This window comes from Passer domesticus, chromosome 1 (assembly GCF_036417665.1).
Source record: "Passer domesticus isolate bPasDom1 chromosome 1, bPasDom1.hap1, whole genome shotgun sequence".
Taxonomy (NCBI): domain Eukaryota; kingdom Metazoa; phylum Chordata; class Aves; order Passeriformes; family Passeridae; genus Passer; species Passer domesticus.
In genome coordinates this window covers 69726474-69751562 of record NC_087474.1, presented here as the reverse complement: position 1 = coordinate 69751562, position 25089 = coordinate 69726474, and the positions used below count along the sequence as shown (strand labels likewise).

Here is a 25089-nt window from a genome sequence, read left to right as displayed (position 1 = left end):
CTCTGCATGTTTATTCTGTTGGTAAATATCACCCTAACTGGTATGACACAAACTTCTTCCAATGGTAAACATAAGAAATATTCAGCAGCTCTGTGTCCCTATAGGCAACCCAGTTGGACAGACCCCCCCAAGTATTGGGATGCAGTGTAAGCAAAATTATTCACTTCCTATTGACAAGCCAGTGTAGCTCTGTGGAATTATAGCATGGCAGAAACAAGTCTCAAAGGTTTTGAAAGGTCAGATCTGTTCTACAGAATGTCAGCATAAGTTGTGGCATGCTGCCCCTTTGGAAACAAAAATCATATAAATGGATATGTGAATACTTAATTCATTATTTAAGGACTACTGAGAATCCCTTAGTTACCTTCAGCAGTCACTATGCTTTTTACTTTCAAAGCAGATATATTTTCCCTACACTTTTATAACTTGTTCCCTTCTATCACCATGTACGTCTGTGAGGATATTCCACACATGGCTTTCAGTGTAGGAATAATTCTGCAGGTTTCCTTTTACTCTCTGTACCTTCTGTTTTGATGACTCAGATGTGTTTGTGATGTTCCCTAGTGGTGATTTCACCAGTTCTTTTAGGCTTAGCTTACAGATCAAAATTCTGACCAATGTCACCCTCAGTTTGACTTTTCTTTTAGCATATTTTGCAAAAAAAATTATCTGGTGCTTTTGAATACTTGAGGACTTAAGAAGAAACTGCTAAAGCTCTTGCCCCATCTCTCTTCACCTTATGATTCTCTCTCTCTGCCTTGTTACTTTTTCTGGTTTTGGCATGTGCTCTTTCATCATGTTGTTGTCCCTTTAGACTGCTTCTACAAAAAGTCTTCCGGCCACATTGCCTTAATGTTTTTTATTCTAGATTTCCCTATACTTTTCACTGCTTTAAACAAAAATGAACTTTATTTTAGAAGCACCTAACATTCTATCTTTTTTATCTGTAATTTGTACAATTTTTGGAGACTGACTCTTTGCTCTCCATCAGTCCGTGGTACCTTCCTCCCTCAGATTTTGGCTACAATTTAATGTGAAACTTTGATGGTTTTGCTCTTTCTTATGACAACCTCATGAAGATATGCAGATCCCTTTCAATTTATACTTTTGTCATGATTTCTGCAGAAAATCAGGATTCTGATGATCAGAATTCTCCCAGTTCCTAGAGAAGGCAGATTGGCAGATGAGAGAAAAGCTTAGACAATATTTCTTAAGGGATAGTCTGTGTCACTGTGTAGAGTGCAATAATTTTTGCTGAGGCTGTTACAGCAGTTGAATATGTCAAGAAAGGATGGGAAGGGGTCTGAAGATGATCATGTGATATTCATGCATTGCTTTAGTGTGCGGGACGTCAATTGGAAGAAGATATATTAATGGATAATGAAAGAAGAGTGTGATAGAAATGACATTGATGTTAACTGGACCATCAGGTATTTAATGAAAGGTTTGTGCTTAACTTGACAAGGTGATTGGTTGTGGTCAGTTAGAAACAAGGAAAAGGTTTGTACTTAAATACCAGGTTGTTAGGGAAGGGGAATCTGAACTACTTGTGAAGACAAATCTTGTTTAGAATAAGCGTATAACAGAATAATAATCTTGCTGGCAAAGTACTTGCTGTGTTCACTAAGAACAGTAAGAGAAAGTAGTAGGCTGTCCTTGAGTGTGTAACTGTGTAAGATCATTAAAAAAACCCTACCCCTTCCCCACAAACATAACAAGAAAGGACATAGTGAATAAAAGAGTATCTATTCTGGTTTTAGCAGAGATCATAGAAAAGCTAGACTTGGGAAGTAACTTAAGATCAAGTGATCAGGAATCAACTTAATTAAAAGGAAGGGAGGATTAAAATTTTGTCCTTAATTAAAATTTGCCTTTGAAAGATAGTTAACCTGAGTTTGCCAAGCTGCTAGCAATGCTAGTTGGCTGCATTTAGAACTAATGGACCTGGATGGTGCAGAAACTGGGAGCTTTTGCAGGTACTCCAGCAGTCTGAATTTTGAGTCCTGAGGAAGAAGAAGTTGTCAGAAAAGGGTGAAAGTTAGAGTTGCTAGAACTCAGTCTGAATGGAAACTAACAAGTGATGTTTATACACATAGAAAAAGATAATTTGAGCCATATAAATAACTTTCAAATAGCAAGAGGACTCGTATGTAACACTGCTGCTCATGCAGGGATTAAGCATAATTTAGAAGTGGCCTCTGTGTGAAAAAGCCAACCCCCCCATATATCCATTTGAGTAAACCCACATGTGACCACTGTGAGAAAAAAACCATCTGAACGTGATGGAAAGAAAGCTTGAACATGGCAGTGCTTCTGAATCACATAAGAATAGATAAACTTTATAAGTGCACACAGAAATTGAAGGTATGTGTGCAAGGATTTTTAGCAGCTCCTGCAACATCCACTGCCCATCTCTGGGCTTCATACTTTGTGCTTAATTGTGTCTGCTGTCTGGAAAAGGAGTGGTTTTGTGGTGTCGCACTGCTTCGCATTCCGGTTCTTGAGTATTGCTGCATCAGTTCAGGAAGGTTTAAAGTATGTAAACTTTAGGGACAAGTTGAAGAAGAGGGTGTGAAAAGAATATTAAATGTGATGCCATGTTAGGAAACTGAAGGGTTTACGTAGAGGTTTTCTGACTGAATGCAGATGGTAACATGACCACCTGTTGTACCTTTTCTGCCCAGTCAGAAGGCAGTGGCATTTTTGAGACGCTCAGGTGAAGCTTTTTGGGACACTCAAGGCGAGATTGCTGTCAGACTGGTAAAAATAAAGTCCAGAGTGAGAGCCTTAAGATGCTGACACTGGAAGAAAATTACTGAAAGGGTACGACTGAACTTGATACTCAGAAGAGAATGAAATATCACAAGTGACGTTAAATTTGCTGTACAAGCAACTCCCAGAGCTGGCATCAATTGAAGGAAGAGGAAGAAGTCTTAATAGTAGGGGAGGCCTTTAGTGTTAGGGGAAGTAAATTTATGTTTGTGGCAAAATGTAGAATTTGAACATTTGGGAGTTAAAACGATGCATGTGTTTAAGCAGATGTCTTGGAAGGTGAAAAGGAGTGTGTCTAACAACATGTTTTCATAGGGTTCTCAATCTGATCTAAGGCACCTGGTCTATACCCTTCTTCTATTCCTTCCAGAACACCTTAGACTGCTTTGGCAATCTTTAAATGGAATCTGAACCATGAATGCAGAGGTGAGTCCTAAAGAGATCCTCTAATTGTGTTAAACTGGGAAGAATACTGTGGCAGTGGCAGAGCTTTCAGAAGTGCCCATCAATGGAGTAGGCTGCCCAGAAGAGACAAGTATCATTGATAGGAAAGATAGAGAGTTAAAATTCAGTGAGGGCAAGATGTCAGAGTGAGGATGATGACCAACAATATCAAAAGGAGGGCCATGTAGGAGTGAGATCCTTGAAATTTGCCCAAGAAGTGATCATGAATTACGGTGGTGAAAGCACTTTCATTCAAAGGGAAACAGGAGAAACTGGGCTGGACGTGGTCCAGTATAGAGTGGGAAGAGAGGAAGCGAGTGCAGTGGCTTTAGCCTGTACTTGCAACAAGTTTACAAACAAGGGAAAGGAGGAAAAGAAGAACTGCTGAAATAGGTAGGGCTGACTCCTTGTGGGTAGTGAAAATGGGGAACAGAGTGAGAGAGAGAGCAGTAAGTGGGGACTAAGCTTGGCTGAAACAGAAATGTGCGGTTGAAGACAAATAGAACAGGTTAAAGAATTTCAGATGAAGTTGACTAGTCTATGGGCCCTCTGTGATATTTTAACAAACAGGATTTTTGATAGGAATTGGCAAAAACCAATGAGAGAATCGGAAGTATCAACAACTCCATGCTTAATGAAGCAGAAACTGGCTAAACAAACTTTTTTTTTCTCCAGTTAGTGGTAACTGATCTGAAGCAGCAAGGTGCTGCTCCTTGGTTCTCCCTCTTTGCCCTGCACGGCCGCAGCAGCCAGCTGGGCACGGTGCCGATGTGTGCCCTGCTGTGGAGCGCGCTCGGCTCTGGAAGGAGAGCCATGCATCCAGACTCCAGGGGCTGCACAGCCTAATTGTCTGGCTCTGCTCCAGCTGGTGATTGACCCAATAAACTCTAATGAATCTGGATTCCTGCAGTCTGATTTGCTTCCTCTCCTGGTTATGTGCCTCTCTCAGTCCGTAAAGAGCTGAAACCTGAGTGCTGGCTTTGACAAAGGGAGTGAGAGAGGGGGAAGCAGGGGAAAGAAAGACAGATAACAGCCGAATGTAATCAGTGTTTTATTACCATCCTCAGGAAGTGGGAATGGCTTTAAAAAAAAAAAAAGTAGTGGGTTGGAGCAAGGAAAGTTAGTTATGGTGAGGTTATTTGACAGGAAATTACAAAATGCAAACAGACAGAAGAAACACATTTTAAAACAGGGTAGGAAATCTCAAGTTACTTCACTGTGTATATTCAAAATCCTCAAAGCAAAGGCTGAAAATAGCAGTTTAAACAAAAGCTATCTTATCTGATAAAGGCATTTCAAGTACAAAAGGAAATTTATATATTGGGTTGACAGTCTTGAAATAAACTGATTGTCTTGATAACACCATAGATTTAATTGTGGGAAAAAATTGGGTTCATTTGTATGACCTGCAGACACAGTAAATTCCCGTGTAAATTCATTCCTTTTCTTTTTAGTACCGTTCTTGTCTCCTAAGCAGTGTTTATCAGTGTTTTCCAGAAATTGTAAAGGTAGATTTATGCATGTAGGACAAGACTTATAAATATGTGCATAATTTTTAGAATTCCATGCAGACCAGATACAATTCATTTCCTGTGCTACTGGATGGAAGCATATTAATGATACTTCAGCAAGTAGCATTCAGATTCACAACGATTTCAGCAGAAATACGTTGTTTTGGGAGGAGGGTAAAATTTCCAGTACTAGTGATCAGAATTATTATTTTATTAATATCATTTTTATGAGATTTGTCATAATCTTTTGACTACTTGGTGGGTCTTTTCACTTTCTGTGAGGAAAGGAAAACATTCTGTTACCACAACACCTTTATCCTGTTGAGATTTCGAATAAACATTGCATCCGTATAGATATGTGTCCTTCTAGTGAGATAGGATATGTGTTACAGGGTTGAAACAATTTGATTTGCTGTGAGGGAGGGAGCATGGAGAAGGGGAGGAAGTAACAAATGGTCTGTTACATTATCACAGCTCAGATCTAAGGCCTAGAATGCTGTGGGACAAAATATCTCTCCTGCTTTTGACTGAAGTGGTGAGAAGAAGCATTAAGAGGTTTCTAGGTACACCTGCTGGCTGCCACGACTTGGAACTTTGTGTTGCCTCCAGCTCAGCAGGCTGCACATCTAACAGTATTACAGTGCAGCAGCTGCATCTGCAGCTCTGCACCTTGTCATACCTGCTCAGTCCTGGGAGACAAGTAAGGCTGGGATTTTTTTCCCCCAGTTCATTTGTCTGCTGTGCCTGTAACTTCCTCCTGCTAACACTGAACCTTCATAGTCAATGAACACAGCAAAAAAAAAAGTCTGGTGGGAGGGCACTCGCTTACTGAGTGCTGTGTTGGAAGGTAGTGAGGGGCACCATGGCTTTGTTCTGGCTAGGATAGATACATGGATGTTTCCATCTGCACTTAAATATTTCCTTTTCGAGGTGATCCAGTTGTGCCCAGAGATCTGTTAGGGACCAGAGTGCTCAGAATTATCTGCCCTCATGGGGCTCAGAGAGTATCACTGGAGTATAGCACAAGGATGAGTTCACACCAGCTTATGTCGAGGAACACAAGACTTGGAGGCCTGATTGTGTCTTATTGCTGAAAAATCTTGCTAGGAGTCCTGTAGAACTGTCAGGATCTGATGGGGGTTTTGCTCTGCTTAACAAAGAACTATCAGCTGACAATGCACCATGAGGATTGGGTTGCAGTATAAATTTTCTGAGCTTGTGATCGTTGGGGTTTGCACTCAAAATAAATAGAAATGACACCTGTGCAGGAAAGCTGACCTTTTTTCTATCGATTTATGTTTTATTTAAATGACCTCTCTAACAGGATTTTATAACTCAACCAGGTAACTTCACAAGGGAAAACTGTGGGAGGAAAGTAGCTTCCTCCTTTAAAATGGGTGAGTGTTGATGTCAGTATGAATTGCTAATCTAAAACAGTGAATCTTTAAAAAAAAAAGAAAATCAAAAAAGAAACAGCACTTAATTATCTTTCCAAAATGCATATGTTGACTCTATAGAAAAACAGGTAATAGAACCATTCTTGACTCTATTTTTGTTTTTAGGTTTTGGAGTATTTTTCTTGTCTTATTTTTTGGCTCTAAAATCCTCTACAGTTAATCATTGATACAATTCTGAAATGTAGATGTGGTATTGTAGTAAAAAGAGATCAATAAATTGTAGTGTCCTATAGTTAGCTCTCAGAACGCTGATCCAAGTATTGGGAACTTCTCTTTTTCCTGTTTGTTTTTTCAGCAACAATCAATACCAACTGACACAGCTGATGGAAGATTTTCTTAGGGTTAAAAATCTTGCATCAAAATTAACATCTCTGAAGAATTCTAAAATAAAAAATAATAAAAAAAAGTTGGCTATTACTGTGACCCATCTTTTACAATCAGAGCTTTCCTTTTTTGTTTGAAAGTTTAGATATATATCAATGATATTTAAGGAGATGCCAGGTGATCATGATGGTACATAATTTTCTTTCTGTCTTAGTGACATTTTATAGCTATTATTTTACATATGCAAAAAAAATGGAAAACCGGGTTCTGGAGATGGAAAGTTATTGCCTTATAACAATCCCTATCACAGGTTAGTATCATGACCAGGAAGCCAGCATGTCCTCTGTATTGTATTATGGATATGTATTAATAGTAGCTTTAACTTCTTAGCTAAGTTAAAAAATAGAGCTAGAGTTAGAATACCACCATTTCAATATTTGCTTTAGCACAGTTTTGCTGTTTTCACATTCATAATGATAGTAAAATAGATAAACTCATTTCTAAAAAAAAAAGAAAACTGTGTTATATGTTAAACTGCAAAGTCTTTTCCCAGAGGCTCCTTCAGGAAAATTCTGTTTGCTGGATATGAAAGGTGTATATGTGAAGCTCATGGTGACTACTGAGTGCAAATTAAACCAAGGTCAAGAAACACAGAGATAGGTTGTCTCCTGGCTTTGGTTATGTGCATTACTTGAGCAAGTCTGTGACATTGTGTCCTTTCCCTGTGACAGAATTGAGACTGTGTGTGGGTGACTGACTTGAGACAAGAGCAAATGGGTGGGAACTGGAATAAGGATCCAGCTTCCCTGACAGGGTTCTTCATGCCTGACACGCTAAGTGTTCCAACCAAGGAAGGTGTTTCTGCAAGGCTGAGAGACCTACCAGTTGGGTTTTGGGACTTTTAGGACTCTTCACTGTTCCAAAATATGTCTCATGTATTTAACATGTGTCCCTGCATCTTTGAAACTCCACTGTGAGTGAATTTTGAGCTAATTAACCAGTAACAGATGTAAACCACAGTCATACCCAACTGTATGTTATCCTTGTAGTTTTTCTGTACTTGCTTCCTTTGAAAACCATGAAGGCTGAACGTACATATTTACTAGTATATGGTTTTGGTTTTGCAGCTTTTTATGGTTTCCAAATATAGTCGGTAGTGCAGTTTGTTTCAAGGTGTTTTGAATGGAGTACCTGGCACATTTCCAACATTTTTCCAATCAGTCACTTAGCTGGCTTTTTAAAGAAATTTAATTTTAAATACGAAGTGGGTGTTTTGCAGAGCACTTAGTCTAGCTTCAGTCTAGGACTGTAGCCTCTAGATATTGGTTTATATTTGTGACCTTTGCACCTGGAGAGGAACAATTTTGTGAAGCTTTGCTGTTCCTTTTTATAAAAAGCAGTTTCTTTCACGTACTTCTTATTTTGGGGAGAAGGGTGAAAAAAATTGACAGTAAGACTGAATTTTATTACAAAACTTCAGGAAAGTGAAGATAGAGAGAATGCATAAGCATATTTTAAAAAATGTGTCGAAAATTCTATTTAAAAAGAAAGATTTTTAGGCCACTCTCATTCCTGTTGGTGTGGTTTGAATGTTCACGGATTAGCAGTGTTACTACTTTGACAGTTAATGAAAAGCTTCTTCCTTCAGGGGCTTACTCAGTAGGGCCACAGCCTTGCAGCCTGTGACGGGACAGGAAGGTGTTTTTCTCTGTTGTGAGACTGGAAATCCATTTTATTTGTTGTGTAGAAGACAGACAAAAGTCTCCTTCTTAGTCTCTTCCCCCCTTCATGTGAAAGCTCTGCAGTTTGGCCTGAGGGAAGTAGGGTACAAAAGAAGGTATCAAATTTTGCAGCCTTTCCAATGGTGTTGCTGTTGCTCCTTGAACCCAGCCTGAGGGAGCCATTAGAATGGTCTTCTAGCAGCTGCTGAGGGGAAGGGTAAAGTTTCTGTGGCAGTCAGTCTGTCACAGCCATGGGACCTAGGCTCCATGTTAAAACACAATTGCAAAATTACTGTATTCAAACTTAATAACTCCTGAGGTTTATGTATTTACCTTATTTATTTTATTCATATTTATTTATGTGGATATTTTCCAAGTAGATTATTAAAACCATGTGATATTGCTTGCAATATTTTAACTGCCTACACATTTTTTTGTCAAATTAATAGCCCAATATATAAATTTTTTTCTAATAATGTTGTTGGATTTTTTCAAATACAAATTTTTTAATTAAGTAGATAGAAAGAAATGGTCCTTTTTTATTCCTGCATCCTCTAGTTATCTCCCTAAGCAGAAGCTGATTTATGTTATATGATGGTGTGACATAAACCATAACCTAAACTATGTATTGAAGGGAAAAAATATATGTGCAATATAGAAGATTTAAATGAGATAAATGCTATTGTCAGAGTAGGACTGCATTAGAAAATGATTTTTTTATTACTGAATACCAGTGCATAGTGAAACTATTTACACAATTATGAATTAGCAGGTATTTGAATTCCTTTAAGAAATTCTTTTGTTTACAAATGTTGTGTTGAACATAAAGTAACAGAAAATTCAGATTTCAACACAAATACAATTTTGACATGATTTGTAACTGTCAAATGCCTGTGCTGCTGATTTTTTGTCTGAATGTACTAAACTAATTGATGTTTCATAGACAGCTACAGTGGAACTGTATTTGCCTTGTTTGTTCCAGTTAAAACTACTTACTGGTGACTCTTGTGTAAACCAGCTTACACTCTTGAGTCATGGACTACTTCACCTTTCTCTTCTCTTTCAGGCTTAAGCACAGCCTATAGTCTTTGGGATCTCATAAAGCCCTCAATTCATGTTTATTGCTTCAGCTTCTCTATTCTTCTGGAGTACTCAGGAAGTACTCAGATCTGATTTCTTCCTGGGCTTGCTCACTGGTAACTCATGTCAACTTTGTTTCTGAAACAGTCAGATATAAGAAGAAAATAAAAAATGGAAAATCCCCACAGTCTCCTAACAAGCCTAAAGCTTGTAGCGGGGTTAGGAGTTATATTATATTAAAATTGGGATGAACTGAATTTTTGAGGTAAGTTTATTTCCCATAACAAATTTTACTTTTTTGATCTACTTCAGCCAAAGTGTCTTCTAGTTTAGTGTAATATGTAATGAGACAAAAAAAAAAAGGGCAGAAAATTTTATAGAAGACACAGTGACCATGAGTGACATGAATTAGTAAGAGTTGGACATTACCTCGAGTCCTGAGCAGAAATGGCCATGGGGACATAGTTCTTCCATGGTGTCATGCTGTCTCCTCTCCAGCAGGTTTGGTGTCAGTGTAGTCTGATGGCTGGCCTGTGAATTCAGCAGTGGTTAGCATTTTAAACTCAGCCTCTTTAAAACCAGTGACTGACAGAAATGGAAGCATTGGAGTCAACAAAATGATAATACATAAACGCTGGGAGACTGTCTTATGTGCCTCCCTGCTGAATTCCTTACAACCTTTTCTCCTAGACATTCTGCCTTCCCACAGGGGGAAAAAACCCTCACACTAGACTTTAATTCAGACTTAACTTGTGCATCTGGCAGTGATGTCTGGTGTGTGTCAGTGATACTGCCAGCTGTATGACAAGCATCCCAGGTGATTTCACAAGTCTTTCACAGAGAGCCACAAGCCCAGAATTGCCTGTTTCTGCTGTGGTAGCACTGCTACTTTTAGTGCTGAACCCTGTTTTCCTGAAGGATGAATGGGGACTTCTCCAAAGACTAGAGGAGCCATTTGGGTTTGTAGCTAATTCATTTGGATTACTGAATTCAGGAGTTTTCCCAGGCTATCTGGGAAACCATAAAAAAACTAGCATCAAGGAATGAAAGATGCTGCAAGTGTGTGTAGGACAAATCCGCTTGCCCTTCTTCTATAATTTGAATTGGATTACAGTAATTAAATGAGATTTTTGAAGGCAAGAAAGAAAATATCTTCCAATAACTTGTTCACAGTCTGTAAGAGACCTTTTGCAGAACTGAGAACAGGCTCTGGGTCACTTCTGAAAAATCGGTGTTGGTCTATAACTAATAGCCTGTTGGGCTGTGTTACAGCTGCTGAACACAAAACAGGTGCTGCCCTGCATATCCAGCTGTATTTCTCATGGAAACACCATGGCTATTAGAATTGAAGCAGAAACCCCTTTATTTTTGTAGTACAGTAATTGTGAAAAGATTTTTTCCACTACAGCAGCTTTGTCTTTATGTCTGCCACTTAGGAAAGTTTAACACCATTTGGAACTGTTTTCACTTGTAGAAAGGTAAACCCTGTGTAAGGACAGCCATTTATTGGAATGCTGAGTAAAATGGCAGATGGTCTGGATGTATGATTTTGTCAGGGTTAGACACTGGGAAAAGGATCAAACTGTGGAAGAAGTTGTCATAATAGAAACTATACCTACAACTACTATGTAGAGACTTTTAATTATATTTAAATGAGGTCAGATGTGTTTGAGTGAATTTCATCCAACAGGGAAAGATTAAAGATGGTCCCTATTGTTTAAACACACAGTCCCAAGCCTTTTTAAATCTCTGATGGCAGTCTTGGTGTGTTCCTGGCTGTGCAGTGGACCAACTCCACCTACCTAAACCCTCCTTTCAGGCAGTTGTAGTGAGCAATAGAGGACTCCCTGAGCCTCCTTTTCTCCAGGCTAAACACTCCCAGCTCCCTTGGCTGCTTCTCAACAGACTTGTGCTCCAGACCCTTCCAAACTCCATTGCCCTTCTCTGAATGTGCTCCAGCCCTTCAATGTCTCGTGGTGAGGAGCCCAGAACTGAGCACAGAACTCGAGGAGTGGCCTCACTGGTGCCAAGTCCAGGGGGACAATCCCTTCCCTGCTCCTGCTGGCCACACTATTGCTGATACAGGCCTGCATGCCAGTGCTCTTCTTGGCCACCTGGACACCCCCTGCCTCATGTTCAGCTGCTGTCAACAAGAATGTCCATGTTCTTTTCTGCTGGGCAACTTTTTGGCCACTGCTCCAGCCTGTAGCACTGCCTGGGCTTGTTGTGACCCAAGTACAGGACTCAGAGCTTTGCCTTTTTGAACCTCATACGACTGGCCCGAGCTGATCAATCCAGCCTGTCCAGATCCTTCTGTAGAGACTTCCTACCCTCCCCCAGATTGAGACTCCCACCCCATCGATTTGGTGTTGCTTGCAAACTGACTGAGGGTGCTCTCAGGGCTCTTGTCCAGCTCCTCAACAAAGATGCTAAACAGGACTGGCCTGTCACCACCGCTCTCTGGGCCTGGCTATCCAGCCAGTGTTTTACTCAGTGAACAGTGCACCCATCCAATCCATTAGCATCCAGTTTCTCCAAAAGGGTGCTGTGGGAAACCGTGGCAAAGGCATTGCTATCATCCAGGTAGACAACATCCACACACCTTCCCTCTTCCAGCAAGCCCATCACCAGGTCACAGAAGGAGATAAGTTTGGCCAAGGGGAACCTGCCTCTCATAAACCCATGCTGGCTAAGCCTGATCCCTTGGATATCCTGTACATGTTGCATAATGGCACTCAAGCTGGTCTTCCATGACCTCCCCCAGCCTCAAAGTTAGGCTGACAGACCTGTATTCTCCAGATCCTCTGGTCCTTCTTGTAGATGGGCATCCCATTTGCTAACATCCAGTCAATGAGAATGTCCCAGTTAACAAGGACTGCTGGTAAATGATGGAAAGTGAATCAGTGAGCACCCCCACCAACTCCTTCAGTACCCTTGGGTGGATTCCATCTGGCTCCATGAACTCACATGTCAAAATGGCCTAGCAGATCACTGAACATTTCCCCTTGGGGAAATGGGGGCTTCGTTCTGCTCCCTGTCTTCAGGCTCGGGGGCTGGGCAGCCTGAGATCAACTGGTCTGACTGTAAAAGACGGGAAAAGAAGGCATTAAGCACCTCAATCTTTTCTTCATCCTTCATCACCCCATTTCCCCTATGTCTAATAAAAAAGAGATATCCTCTGAAGTATGTCTCTGAAAAAACAGCACAGTGAAAATTCCTGTTGTGCATTGGTGCAACTGTTGTATCTGAGATTTTTGTGTTTATCTTCTTTTATACCTCTGCAGTATAACAGCTTCTTCTAAGAATTTCTTTCCCTCCACTGTCTCCATTTTTGAATCATCATATCTAATGTACAGAGTAGTTTAAAACCAAAATGTTTTCATGTGATAAGGGAATTCTGATTGTCCTCCTCATTTTCTAGAGTCCTGCTCTGAGACCACCTCTGGTTATGATCCACATGTGCTACTGAAGCTGGCTAGAATGGTGTGACAAATGTAAGTATTTTGAAGAAACTTACCCCTGCAAGCCTCCATTTGTGTACTTGGAATTAACAGATGCCTTACAATCCCTGTGTCTTGCCCCTGCTTCTGTAATGTGCATACAATGATATCATTCATATCATCACACAAAGATGATGTGAAAATGAGTCACTTAATGTTTGTAATGCATTCAGATGTTGTGATGAGCACTGTAGGAAAACCCACAAGCAAATGAATAATTCATTGTTCAAATCAGGATTTGAACAGTACAGGGTAAACAAGACATAGGACTTCACACTGAATAGTAAGAGTAAGGCCAAATAATTAATGATCACTTGTTCAACTATCATGGTTGATTCAGAGTATTGAAAGGAAATGGCATCTTGTGGAAAGACTGTAGTCAAGTCCTAAGGGGCTGGACGTCAGTATATGATGGGAAAAATAAATAAAGAAAAATAGTTTATATTTTTTTCTTTTATTTTGTTCTTTCAGTGAACTTTAGTATTAGTTATGATGTGTGTTTTGGACAAAGATGAAGTCTGTTAGACTTCCTAAATGGCCTGATTTTAAGTCTGTGTATCTCCCATTACATAGATATGATAGTATTAGAGAATTCTGATCTCGTCTTAAATTCTGTTTTCATAGTTTCCTGCTGCCCCGTGAATCCTTTTGGTCTTTGGTGTGTAAGCATCAAATGAAGGGTGTAAGACCTTCTCTGGACACTGTGGTACAGTCTTTGGATATCTTTTTTAAATTTTGATGCATCATATATATCTTTATATGAAATTATCTTAAGAGCAGCTAATAGGAGATGTAAACTTTCTCCTGTGTACTAGCTGCAAAATAAAAGTTTAGTTTTGATGGAATCTTATGCTCTGGAATAGCTTGTTCCTGTGTTGAACCTTTTGACCTTCCTTTCCATGATAGCGCTGAATGTTTACATTCTGAGAGTGAAAAAGAAAACTGAGGGAGGTATTTGCAGCTACACTACACAAAAATAAGACAATAATTCAGCCTGACTAATAGCTCCTCTAGTAACCAAAGTCACCTGCAATTTTTTATAGTCCTAGAGCATAAGCCATCCAGAATATATAATCAATTCCACTCTGCAGATGGAATTGCTGTTTTTTTTCCAGGCATCTCCTCCCTTCTTCCCTAAGCTGAAGCTTTAAAAATCAATTCAATAATTTGATCAGTTTAAATTCCTGAATATGCTGAGGTAATGATACCAAACATCTAGCATTTCATTGCTTCCAGTGACAAATCTATTGGCAGGGCAGCATTAAAAATAAACCAGAATTTCCATGAGAACTGAATTCACATTTGTAATTTTAAAAGTATTTTAACTGTATTTTTTATGTTTTAAATGCAAGATCACTGAACACACACATGTCTAAGAGACAGCCACAGCCCATGTAAATACAATGACATCACCCCGTGTGATAAATAGCAGTTATGTCACACCCGCTTTTGAAAACAAAAGCAAATCGTGTTTAAAAACAATTCTGTATTTCACATTTCTGGAACAATTTAACATGGTGCTACTGCTTCATAATATTTGGGCAAATTTTGAGGGCAAAGCCTGCATAATAGCTTAGTGATTGGAAAGAAACACAGGATCAAATATAAAAGGATAAATCTGCATTTTAGGATTGTAGAGAAATATGAACTTTAAGCAGATTAACAAGATAAGAAATGTAATGAAAGGAAGAAACATTCTTTCCTAGATTCTGAAGTTGGCAAAGAACAGCAAACAAATTTTTTGATTTTTACTACAGTATATATGATCAGAAAACTTGCAAAGGATGAACTCATCTTTTGCAAATATGGGCCAAATTATTACACCTGTAGGTTGAAACACTCAGGGAGCTCTAAGTGTAGTTTCACTGGCCTTTTGTGAGAGATGAATTCTGGATGTTAACTGGTATTTGCTTCTGGTTTTGTCAGCATTTCTTAAGGTCTTGCATAATTTTCAACATTAGTTCATAGTAAATCCAATACCTCATTAGCCTCACAGCCAAAACCTCACATAGCTGGATTTCTCAAGTCTGCAGGTATTGGAAGCTTAAAATGAGACCTGCAACTTGGAGACACAAGCTGGTGAATGTAGGTACCTGAAGTAGTCTGTGAATCTGCTGATGCCAATCAGGCCCTGAGTTAGAAACTACTGAGGTAGTTCTTTGCATTTTTTACCCAGGGATCTCAAAGCCTGTTATCCCTAATAAATTACTCTTGTCCACAATGTGGAAGATGTATGTAAGTTAGTATGGGCTTATTCTAAGCCTGCACAAATGGAAACATAAATCAGCTTGGCTTACACTGCATGCAGAAGTGGTGTCAGGAGCAGAAACCAAAGGTCTTCTTTTTCCTATGGGTCAGCTGACTCAGAAGTGTGAGAAAGCTCATTCATGTGCACACAATTCTGCCTTCTGTCAAAGTCTTGAGCCTACTTGCCAAAGAAAACAAGACTTTTTTTCATTTCTCTTCCCCACCCCCCCCCCCCCCCCGCACCTATTTTGCCTCATCCCTTCACCCGATAACTTTTGGAGTTTGTTAAGACCTTGGCCTTAGGAGGTTTGGGCAGAGTTGGAAGGGGAAAGCAATACAAATGTTATGAAATATGGGACTGGCTAGAAGGGGAAGATAAATTAGTCCTTTCTGAGAGATATCTGAGCCTACAAATTCTGTGCTCCATCTGGCCTGAGAGGTTGGCTGAACCTTTTGGACTGTAGCTCAGGATTTGCCTCTGTGCCCAGTTGGGAGTTAGCTAATAGAGGAGGGATGTGTGGAACCTCGTTGAAATGGTGTCACTGGAGTAAGGATTGCTGGGAGTTGTAATTGGCCATAAATGAGAGAAGCATAGGTTTTATTACTGGCACTGTGTGCAGAAGAACATGGAGCTATTCTTTCTGCCTGTAAAAATACATTTAGTCTACCTTCAGAATGTCCTGTTATAATTTTGATCAGCTTGGCAATTAAAAAAACCATTTTATTTCCAAAGCAGAAACTTATTTAAAATGTTGAACTCTAAGCCCCTTCAAGGGAATGTTTCTTTAAATAAATACATAACAAACTCCTAGAGATTGTTTCTTTTTTTAATTTTTTTTTTTAATCTTCTAAGTAAGTGGGTTTTTTTGCAATTATGTCTTTCATCTCATGGGAACTGTCTACTCCTTGTTTTAATCCCAAAACATCATCAAAGTCAGCAGGAAAGAAAAGAAAAAAAATGTATCTGCAAACTCCAAGATAAAAGTTTAGTGTATTGTGATTAAGCTGGGCAAAATCCTATCCTGGTAGTTTTAGACTTTGTATAAGGAATTTTCAGAATTGGAACTTTTAACTGCATTGGTATATGGCCATAGAATTATTCTTTCACCAAGAACTACATACATGAAATGTGTGAGAAACATGTGGAGTGATGTTTAATTTTGTTCTCCTTTGGAGTACAACATTGTAGGTATTTAGCATAGAAGGAAATCAGAAATGCATATCAGAAGCATGTCACCAGTTTGTTTGGAAGACAAAAATTTGAGACTGTTGTCCCTCCACTCCCCCTGGAAATTCTGCTAACTTGATATTCTGTAGACTGAGTGAGCTCTCAAGGTCATCAAAGCAATTTTTTGAAACCTGTGGCCTTAGTATTCCTACAGATAATAGCATCAGGCCCATTGTCTCATACTCTTCAATTTTGTTTTGGCTTCCTGCAATTTACATCACATTGTCCACTGATATTTTCTGCTTGCTTTTAAACTAAAGTCAAATAACACTTCCTATGTTGGCTCTGGACTTAATAAAAATCAGACATGCAACATTTGGGACTCTTAAAATAACACGTTTTAATACAAAGATGTGAGATATCTTTTGAAATCTGTGGTGGATGTTTATTTCCTGCTGGGCTTAATTTAGGAATCTAGTGCTAGCATTAAACTAAGGGGAAAAATGTTTGCTCTTTCATCTGTGTGCCACATCCCATCCAAAATCACAAACAGCTTCTTTAAATTTCTGATCTTTGTCCCCTGCTGGATGTGCATAATACACATGCCTGTCTGACATATGAGACAGCCAGAGCCTTTAGAATAAAAATAACACTGCTTAGCTTATGCTTCTTGTCTTAGTCCTCATAATCATCTGCGTTTTGGAGAATGACAAGTGTCCAAATCTGTTTTGATTTAATAAAGATGCAGCTTTTCCTTTTTTTGAAGAAACCTCTTTCTTACCAAGTCAAAAGTTCCGATTTTATTGGAAAAAAAACAACAGGTAAAAATGCTTGGGCAATAAATACCTTCCCCACATCAGAGGACCATTTCCCTTTTTTAATACTGCCTTTGAAGACAGAAGTAAATACTTTCCGGAGTGTCACCTTAAAATTGCAAAATTTACTCAGGTCAAACCTGAATGTGAATCTGTCTTTAACACCTGGCCATGCAGCTCTTACAATCACTCCTTAGGTAGGTGTGCACCATAACATGCAGAAGAACTTCTGGTTTTGTGCACACTGAAGTGGAACTGTGTGGCCTCAGACATTCAACTACTTGGATCACATCAAAGAACTGGGATCAGAGTTTAAAAGAAGTTTTCACTTTCTGTTTGATAAAAGTCTATCTTTGTTTGAAAAATCATCTTGGGCCCATTGCACTATAATAGAGATTACACATAAAGCACATATTTTAAAAGAAAGTTATTAAGTTGTAAAATGTAACATTGAAAAGTTTGATGCTAGAATCAATATTGGTCCTGTAATCTCAGTGGGTATGTTGTGTGTAGGCATTATGATACAGATTTTAATTATTTGCTTGCATCTTTTTCTTCTGTAGTTTCTCTACCTCATTTACATATATATCCCTTCTCACCTCTCCCTCCCCTCAAAGGGAAAACACTCTTTAAACTGACAAGCTATTTGATGTTTTGTTTTCCCTTTATGCAGTATAAAAGCAAATTGCACTAACTGTATGCTGTTCCAGCCCTGATATGAGGGCAAAATAATTAATTCTTTCCTGCAATTCTCTGTGGTACTTCACCAACTGAGTAGCAGAGTGATCCTCTGCAGCCTAACACCAGCTTTTTAGGTGCAATTGCAAGGAAAGTCCTTCCAGGACAAACTTAGAGAATTTATGTATTGAAATTTAAGTTATTTTTCGAAGTGTCTGTGCATAGATTTAAATTTTCTACCAGGTAGAGAGATCTGAAAAGATTCTGAGTTAAAAAAAATAGTAAGAGAAAAACAGGCATGTCCATAACTGACAGGCATGTTGCCAGTTCCTGATCCAAAGCAAGTGTCTTCTAAGGCTTCCCAAAGTAAAGGCGTCCAGGATTTTACAGTGTGTATTCTTCAATTCATTTGTTTGTGAAAACTAAGTTTATATTTATAGAAAAGCAAAATCTCAAGCCAAACAATTTAATTTGCTGGAAAATAGGTCTTTGAAAGTAAAAATATCTGACCCACTTGGTAATTGAGGGTGCTGTTTAGCTAAATGTTTTAGTTTTGTAGAAGGCTAAGAGTACTAAACTTTGATTTTCTTCAAATTACTCTGTTGTTAGCATATTCAAAGTATCCTGCATATAGTGGGCAATAATCAGCTGTGCTATGCTGGTAAGAGTATGATGGTCAGATATGCCTTGGGTCTGACCTGATTTCTGTATTTCAGATTCCTGTCTGTGCCTTACATATAACACTTTTTTTTCTTTTTTTTTTTTTTTTTTCTCTGATGTTCCATAATAGAAATAAACCAGAACTTAATCCAAGGCGGTGTGAATGTTCATTTTTAAAATGAGATTGTTTACTCAGTGTTCTTCAAAGCTGGCTTTGTCTAAAAGGGTAACATGATTTTTCAGGGTCTTTTCAAAGATCCTAAACTCTGGTTAACACTTGATATCAAAGAAAGAAACTAATGAGTATTTCTTTAGAGCAGATTTGCTTTCTTGGACTTTATCTATCTTCCAAATCCTTGGTATTGATCTTAAGCAAAGTGATGAAGCTTGAAAAGAGCAGATATACCTCAGCCTCAGTTAGAAGGGACTGCTCCCAAACACTTCTCCACCTGGCACTCCTGATAAAAGTTGTTTTAACTATAGTGTACTCCAAAAAGTCTACTCAGTGCCTTTATTTTTCGCCCCACACTGGGCACATATTACATGACTCAGAGGTCATGGTACGTCCCAAGTGCAAGACACTGATGTCTTTTTGCAGTCTCTTTGATCCATTATTTTCTCTTACTTTACCAGAGAGAGCTAAGTTGTAAGCACACACTGAGGTATAGGAGAAGGAACTCAGTGAGGATCTCAGTGATGTGGTGTTGCATCTCCCACACCATTTTGCTGATATTATTCTGGTATACCGTGTTTATCACATTGATATTAAATCTAATGTAGGTAGCATTTCTCGTATTTGGAGGTTGAGGTAAAAAGGTAAGTAAGCATCATCAAAGGGCTGTGTAAGAACCAGCTCTCTGTCTTAGCAGTAAGCTGCCAAAAAATTAAATTGTCCTCAAGATGAGATGCCATTAGTAGATTACCTCCAATAAGGTCTTTATTTCATCAGCTGTGTCAACACTGGTATAAGAACGAAAATGAATGCCCAAGTGGTACATAGGCCAGCTCAAACCACAAAATTCAACTTTTTATCTTAAAAAAACCCCAAACCAGTTGTTCATAAAACAAACCACCCCACCATGTATTCTAGTAGTTTCATTGTCAAGTATTTGTTCAATAAAAACCCTGCCCTTTTGAAAGTCTTTATAGGAAGGTATACCAGAAGGAAAAGTTCTAGGCTGGTGGTAAAACTTTCAGAAATTACAAATGGATTGAAGGCTTCTAAGGCAAATATTTTGATTAAAAGTTTGGACGTTGAAGGCTGTTTCACTGACTTCCAGTGAGACAATGTTTCTCTGCATGGCTCTGAAGAAGAGAATTAACAGCTAAAATACGTTGGGAGTTTTTAAAATGCAACCTTCAATCTTTATGTGCTGTAATGGGGCCAGATTTCAGGCAATGGGAACAAAGGAAGTCTCCTAGTTGGGTGCATTCCTATTCTTAATTGTAAGCTATGAAAAATAAAGTGTGGAGAAAACACAAATTTTGTGTTAAATACACAAAACCAATACAAGTATCTTCTCATGAAAATGTTTTATCTTCTCATGAAAATGTCTTTTATTTTGAGAATGATCATAGTATATAATGTGAATTGTGTATGGAATGATCCTGTAATTGGATGTCAACATCCTATGTTTAATTGAAAATATGTGCATCTGTGTTTCTGTAGTAGTGTCTCTTGATCTGCAGCATCTCCTATACATAGAATGGGAAATATGCAGGCAAATTTAGCTCCTGTATATGAAAAATACATACTTTTTAATGAGTGCTGTCTAGAATTTTTTTTCATATTTTATTAATTTGGGCATATTTGCATTTATTGCACATTTTCTTAACCTAAAAAAGACTCCCAAAAAATGCAGCCTTCAGAAACCCACCATGAATTCTTAGGTTCAGTTTCACAGATTTTTTGTATTTTTGTCCTAGTAAGTTAATTTTTTGTGCAATGGTAGTTATTATGACATATCTTCTCTGTTCCAGGACTTCACTTCTTATTTGTTTGATGTTTCCTAGAGAACTCCAAACACAGCTGAGGACATACTTGACTCTGATGCAGTGATACAGATACATCTAAATATGAGCAAAATGAAGCTTGCAATGCTTATGATTGTGTATTTTACTCTGGCATTTATGTAACACTTCAGATTATTGTGCTAGCATTTCAGATGCTTCAGTTTCTCCTCATCACCATTGTCCTTAAAACTGGCTCTGTAAATATTGGGCCAGAAGCAAGAGATGCATTGGAGCTTTTTTATGTAATCCCTATAGCAGGGATTGTCCAGATTAGGTCTCTACAGAGAGGGCATTTGGCTTTCAGACCTGTACTTTATTTACACATGTAAGTATAGCACATGCTCACCTCTTGTCTGTAACGAAATACTCAAGTTTTACAGTTCATGTGCATAAAATGTCCATGTAGGTGTCTCTGATACATACTTCATGGCTCGTTTGTGACATTCTGGTTTTGGCAAATTTTTGTCCACTTAAAAATAAATTCTGGTTTGGTTTTTTTGTTTTCTTTTTTTTAAATTTTTTTTTGTTTTCTTTGTTTTGTTTTTGTTTGTTATATATATATATATATATATATTTATCACAAAAAGTAAATTTCATGAAAATTTTTGAGAAATCTGAGCTCATGGCCAAATTTATGGGACTTCACATTAAAATTCCAGATGCTTTGGATACAATGTGCTGCTAGGAGTGTCTATGTTGAGTTTTATATGTATTTTCAATGATATGACATTGGAGGACACATGGAAGTCACCCCTAGATGTGAAGAATTATTTTGTGAACAAAGAAATTAAGTCTATAGATTTTCGGGGTAACTTTCAATTCTGTGCATTGGTCGTCTGATGCTTCTTAAACCTTTGCTTTGAAAATACAGAGATTGTATATTTTGATTGAATATGTTACAGAGTATGGATAAAACATTAAATATGTTTTACTGGATGTTTATGTTTTATTGCCATAAAATTACCTTATATCGATTTCTAAAGCATAACTTATTTTTTTAGTTATTTTTGCCTTTTCAATAGAAAAATGGGGTTTAATAAAGAGAAAAGTTTGATTGCCATAAAAGAACAAACCAACAGACATATTTTTTTGACCTAGCTATGTGAGAAGTATTTTAAAAAGTACCATACAAATATGGTACTGGCTGCAGCTTATTGTTTAATGGATATGAGAGAGACTTTAGGTTCAGTGCCATTAAGCAGTTTCCTTAAATGGGGATGTGGTTTGGAATGGTTGTTTATAAATATGCAGATGTACTTAAGCCAAATAACTGGCAAGCATTTGCATGTTAATGAAGTGCTACTGCACTAAGCAGTGGACAACCAGCTGGAACAGTGGAGATAGGATTTATGCTGAGGATCTCAGGGAAACCACATGCCATGTAAACAGAAGGTATGGCTCCTATTGACTGGCAGGGATCTTCTTCACTATTGACACTCATTTTCTTGTATTCTATCAGATGCACAGTAAAACCAAGTTCTTGCTCTCCCCAACCCTTCTGTTTTTTCACTAAAATAAATCAATTTGGAGGCCAGAAGTGAATACCCTTCTTTCTCAGATAGACAGCAGAACTCATGAGGGAATAATTACAAGTCTAATTCAGCTCTTTTAATAACATCAGCCCAATGATTCTTGGATTCAAAGTCCCGGATGAGTTCCTAAGCTTTTTAACTCTAAGCTTCTAGGCTGAAATAGTATGACTTTTAAATTTTGTTTTCATTGGAAGATCAAAGAAATGACTGCAGCATTAATTATCTGTGTGTATTTTGTTTGTGTGGCTCACTGAAGAAAGATTGTATATTTAATAACATTAATTTGCTGGCTGAGATAAGGGGGGAAAAAAGAAGGCTGGTGTGTTGGGCCTATCGCAGGAGTTTTCTGTAAAGCTGACAAAGGCTTCTAGAAGTTGGTCATCCATGCATATATTTTATTGAAGATTTTTCTGTCAGAGCTAGTGTTGTAATCCTGACATGAGCTTTAGTAATGGGCTGGATTTCAGATGGATTACTTGGGGTGACTGTTTTACCTTGTGCAGATTTTAAGTACATGAAGATTTTTTATTTTGTACAAAAGTTACAAATATATAGTTGGGAATGTAGAGGGGAGTTACATGTTTCCCTATTTTTTTTTTTTTGTAATATAATAGCATCCATAACTTCCCCTTATGCAAGACTACAATGGGGGACTGGTGGGGCTACTTGTATGATTGAAAGCGGTACTCCTTTGGTCAAGGCAGGCCAGCCACCCCTTATCCCCACTCTTTTCCAACTCACTATATTGTCCTTAGGCTTTTTCTGGAGGTGGGTGCAACGCTTGCCTTGCTCCAGGTGTGGGATACATCTGCTGGTCTCTATGGTTTTTGCAAGACAAGAGAGAGCAGACCACTAGAACAGCAACCTCTTCTCTCAGGACCTTTGGGTACAGCCCATCTCTGACGTCCTCACAGCTGCTGAGTTGCTGCTGTCCCAGCATGACGACTGCTTCTGCTAGACTGAGCTGTAGAGTATGACTGAATGCACACTATCAGAAACCGTCCTTGGTTTCCTCTTAGTTTCCATTTCCTTGTACAGTAAGAGAAGGGAACCTCTTTGCCAGTCACATAGGAAGATGGTGTCTCTTGGTCTGGTTTGCTCAGAAACAGGACAAGGAGTCACGCAAAGCAGCTGCTGTGTGCTGGAGAGAGCGAGCTGTGATATTTTGCTGAGGAGGAGAAATGCTGGAGGAAGCCATGCCCCCTTCTACAAGTCCTTTTGTAATGTAAAGGGATTATTCCTTAATTAAAAGAAGTCATAGATCTTTGCCTGCTGGTTGGAGGCAGCACACCTGTGGCTGGCTCCAGGGGGAGCTGGCTCTGGTTGCCTGCTGGCTGCTGGTGGCCGCTCTGATCCTGTTTCTGCGGGAACAAGTGTTGGATCAGCAAATGGGATGTATGTGAGAACAATAACACACAAATATTGATTTACTGGCTACCTGAGCTATTTCTGTGGTTGCAAGCTGTCTGCCTTCAGCCTAAGGCTGCTTGTAAGGCACAGTGCCCCCGCTCTGCTGCCTTTACCTAGGGAGTGTTTTAGCACATGGTATGTGAGAAAGTGCATCCGTGGAGTGCTTGTGTGGGTAGCCAGAGCTCAGTCCAACCTATTTCTTCCACAATTACTTTGAGTATTAAACATAGACTTCGTGCTGTGTTTAATAACTCTGCAAACTGAGGACAAGGACTGCTGCGGAGTCTGACATCTCCCAAAGGAGTGAGGAGCAAACAGAACAGAACTGGGGAGGTGGTTATCTTGTGATTTCCTTCCTTCCTTCCTTCCTTCCTTCCTTCCTTCCTTCCTTCCTTCCTTCCTTCCTTCCTTCCTTCCTTCCTTCCTTCCTTCCTTCCTTCCTTCCTTCCTTCCTTCCTTCCTTCCTTCCTTCCTTCCTTCCTTCCTTCCTTCCTTCCTTCCTTCCTTCCTTCCTTCCTTCCTTCCTTCCTTCCTTCCTTCCTTCCTTCCTTCCTTCCTTCCTTCCTTCCTTCCTTCCTTCCTTCCTTCCTTCCTTCCTTCCTTCCTTCCTTCCTTCCTTCCTTCCTTCCTTCCTTCCTTCCTTCCTTCCTTCCTTCCTTCCTTCCTTCCTTCCTTCCTTCCTCCCTCCCTCCCTCCCTCCCTCCCTCCCTCCCTCCCTCCCTCCCTCCCTCCCTCCCTCCCTCCCAAAAACCCCTAATCCCATCCCTTCTTATTTAGTACTGTGCAAAAAGTTAAATTCAGCCTGTCTCAGTTTCCATAATAAAATTTTTTGTGTAATTGTAGATGTCAGTCTGAAAATCTGCTGATTTGGGGTTGTGTTCAAGCGTAAGTCCAGGCCTACAACAGAGCAGCAATTGTGCTTAAAAATTCTGACTTTACTGTTCCATGAATGCAGATTTAACTCTTATTATTTTCTAGATAACCAGAGACCAGAATTGTTGGTTTTGATCTTACTACACAAGATGCTAATCAACAACCAGATTCCTTGTAATTAATCCCTTAGTAGATGAACTTTTATGTTTTTTTAAACCATAAAAGTATATGCCTAGACACTTTTGCACTTTCTGGTTTAATTACATTTTGAATTGAAAGGAGTTATAAGTTTCCTGGGCAAAGGGTTAAAATAGAGTTTGCACCTGAAAAAAAGGAATTTAATGCTACGCCCATCAAGCAGCAGTATGATTCAAATACCAGAATGCCTGACAACTGTTTGTCTGACAATGCCTGACTGTATTCTGTTGCCCTCGCTGTCATATTAGAAAACCTTTCCAGGGCTCAGTGAGCTCCAGAGAGTTATGCTTGTTTGCAGAATCTTTCCTTCTGCCCTTCCTTCTCTTTCCTTTTCATTATTAAATTACTTATTAATTACCCCCCTGGATTCTAAGGCTGTTAAATACAGCTCATCAGACTTTGACTTTATGCCAGAGAAGCTTTTGGCTTCTTCAATTTGTGCAGCTTTAAATTGCTCCCATTGTCCAAACCTGCAGCTGGCTATTGATGTGGTGTGGGAAAGCCCCGATGGAGCAACCTTGCCTTGAGAGCACAACAGCAACACAGAAACAGGAGGTGTCATGGGGACATTTGGGCTGTTTCCACAAGCTGGAAGGGTTGCTTCTGCAATTTGGGATTCCTCTGTGGGCTTGGTACCTGTTTGTGTTGCCCTTCAGCTTCTGCAACACTGTTTTATCGCAGTGTGC

At 39.0% G+C, this 25089-nt stretch overlaps 1 long non-coding RNA gene across 11 annotated transcripts in view; it reads left to right on the top strand.

Annotated features, from left to right (window-relative positions):
• LOC135302222 (uncharacterized) overlaps positions 1-25089 on the top strand; it is a 203657-nt gene that overhangs the window by 144975 nt on the left and 33593 nt on the right. For 9 of the 11 annotated variants that reach the window (XR_010363945.1, XR_010363926.1, XR_010363951.1 and 6 more), the window contains 2 exons: positions 12731-12803; positions 20358-20715. This is a non-coding gene — a long non-coding RNA (uncharacterized LOC135302222). The remainder of the gene's footprint in view (positions 1-12730; positions 12804-20357; positions 20716-25089) is intronic. The other 2 variants (XR_010363932.1, XR_010363938.1) reach the window with 1 other exon arrangement.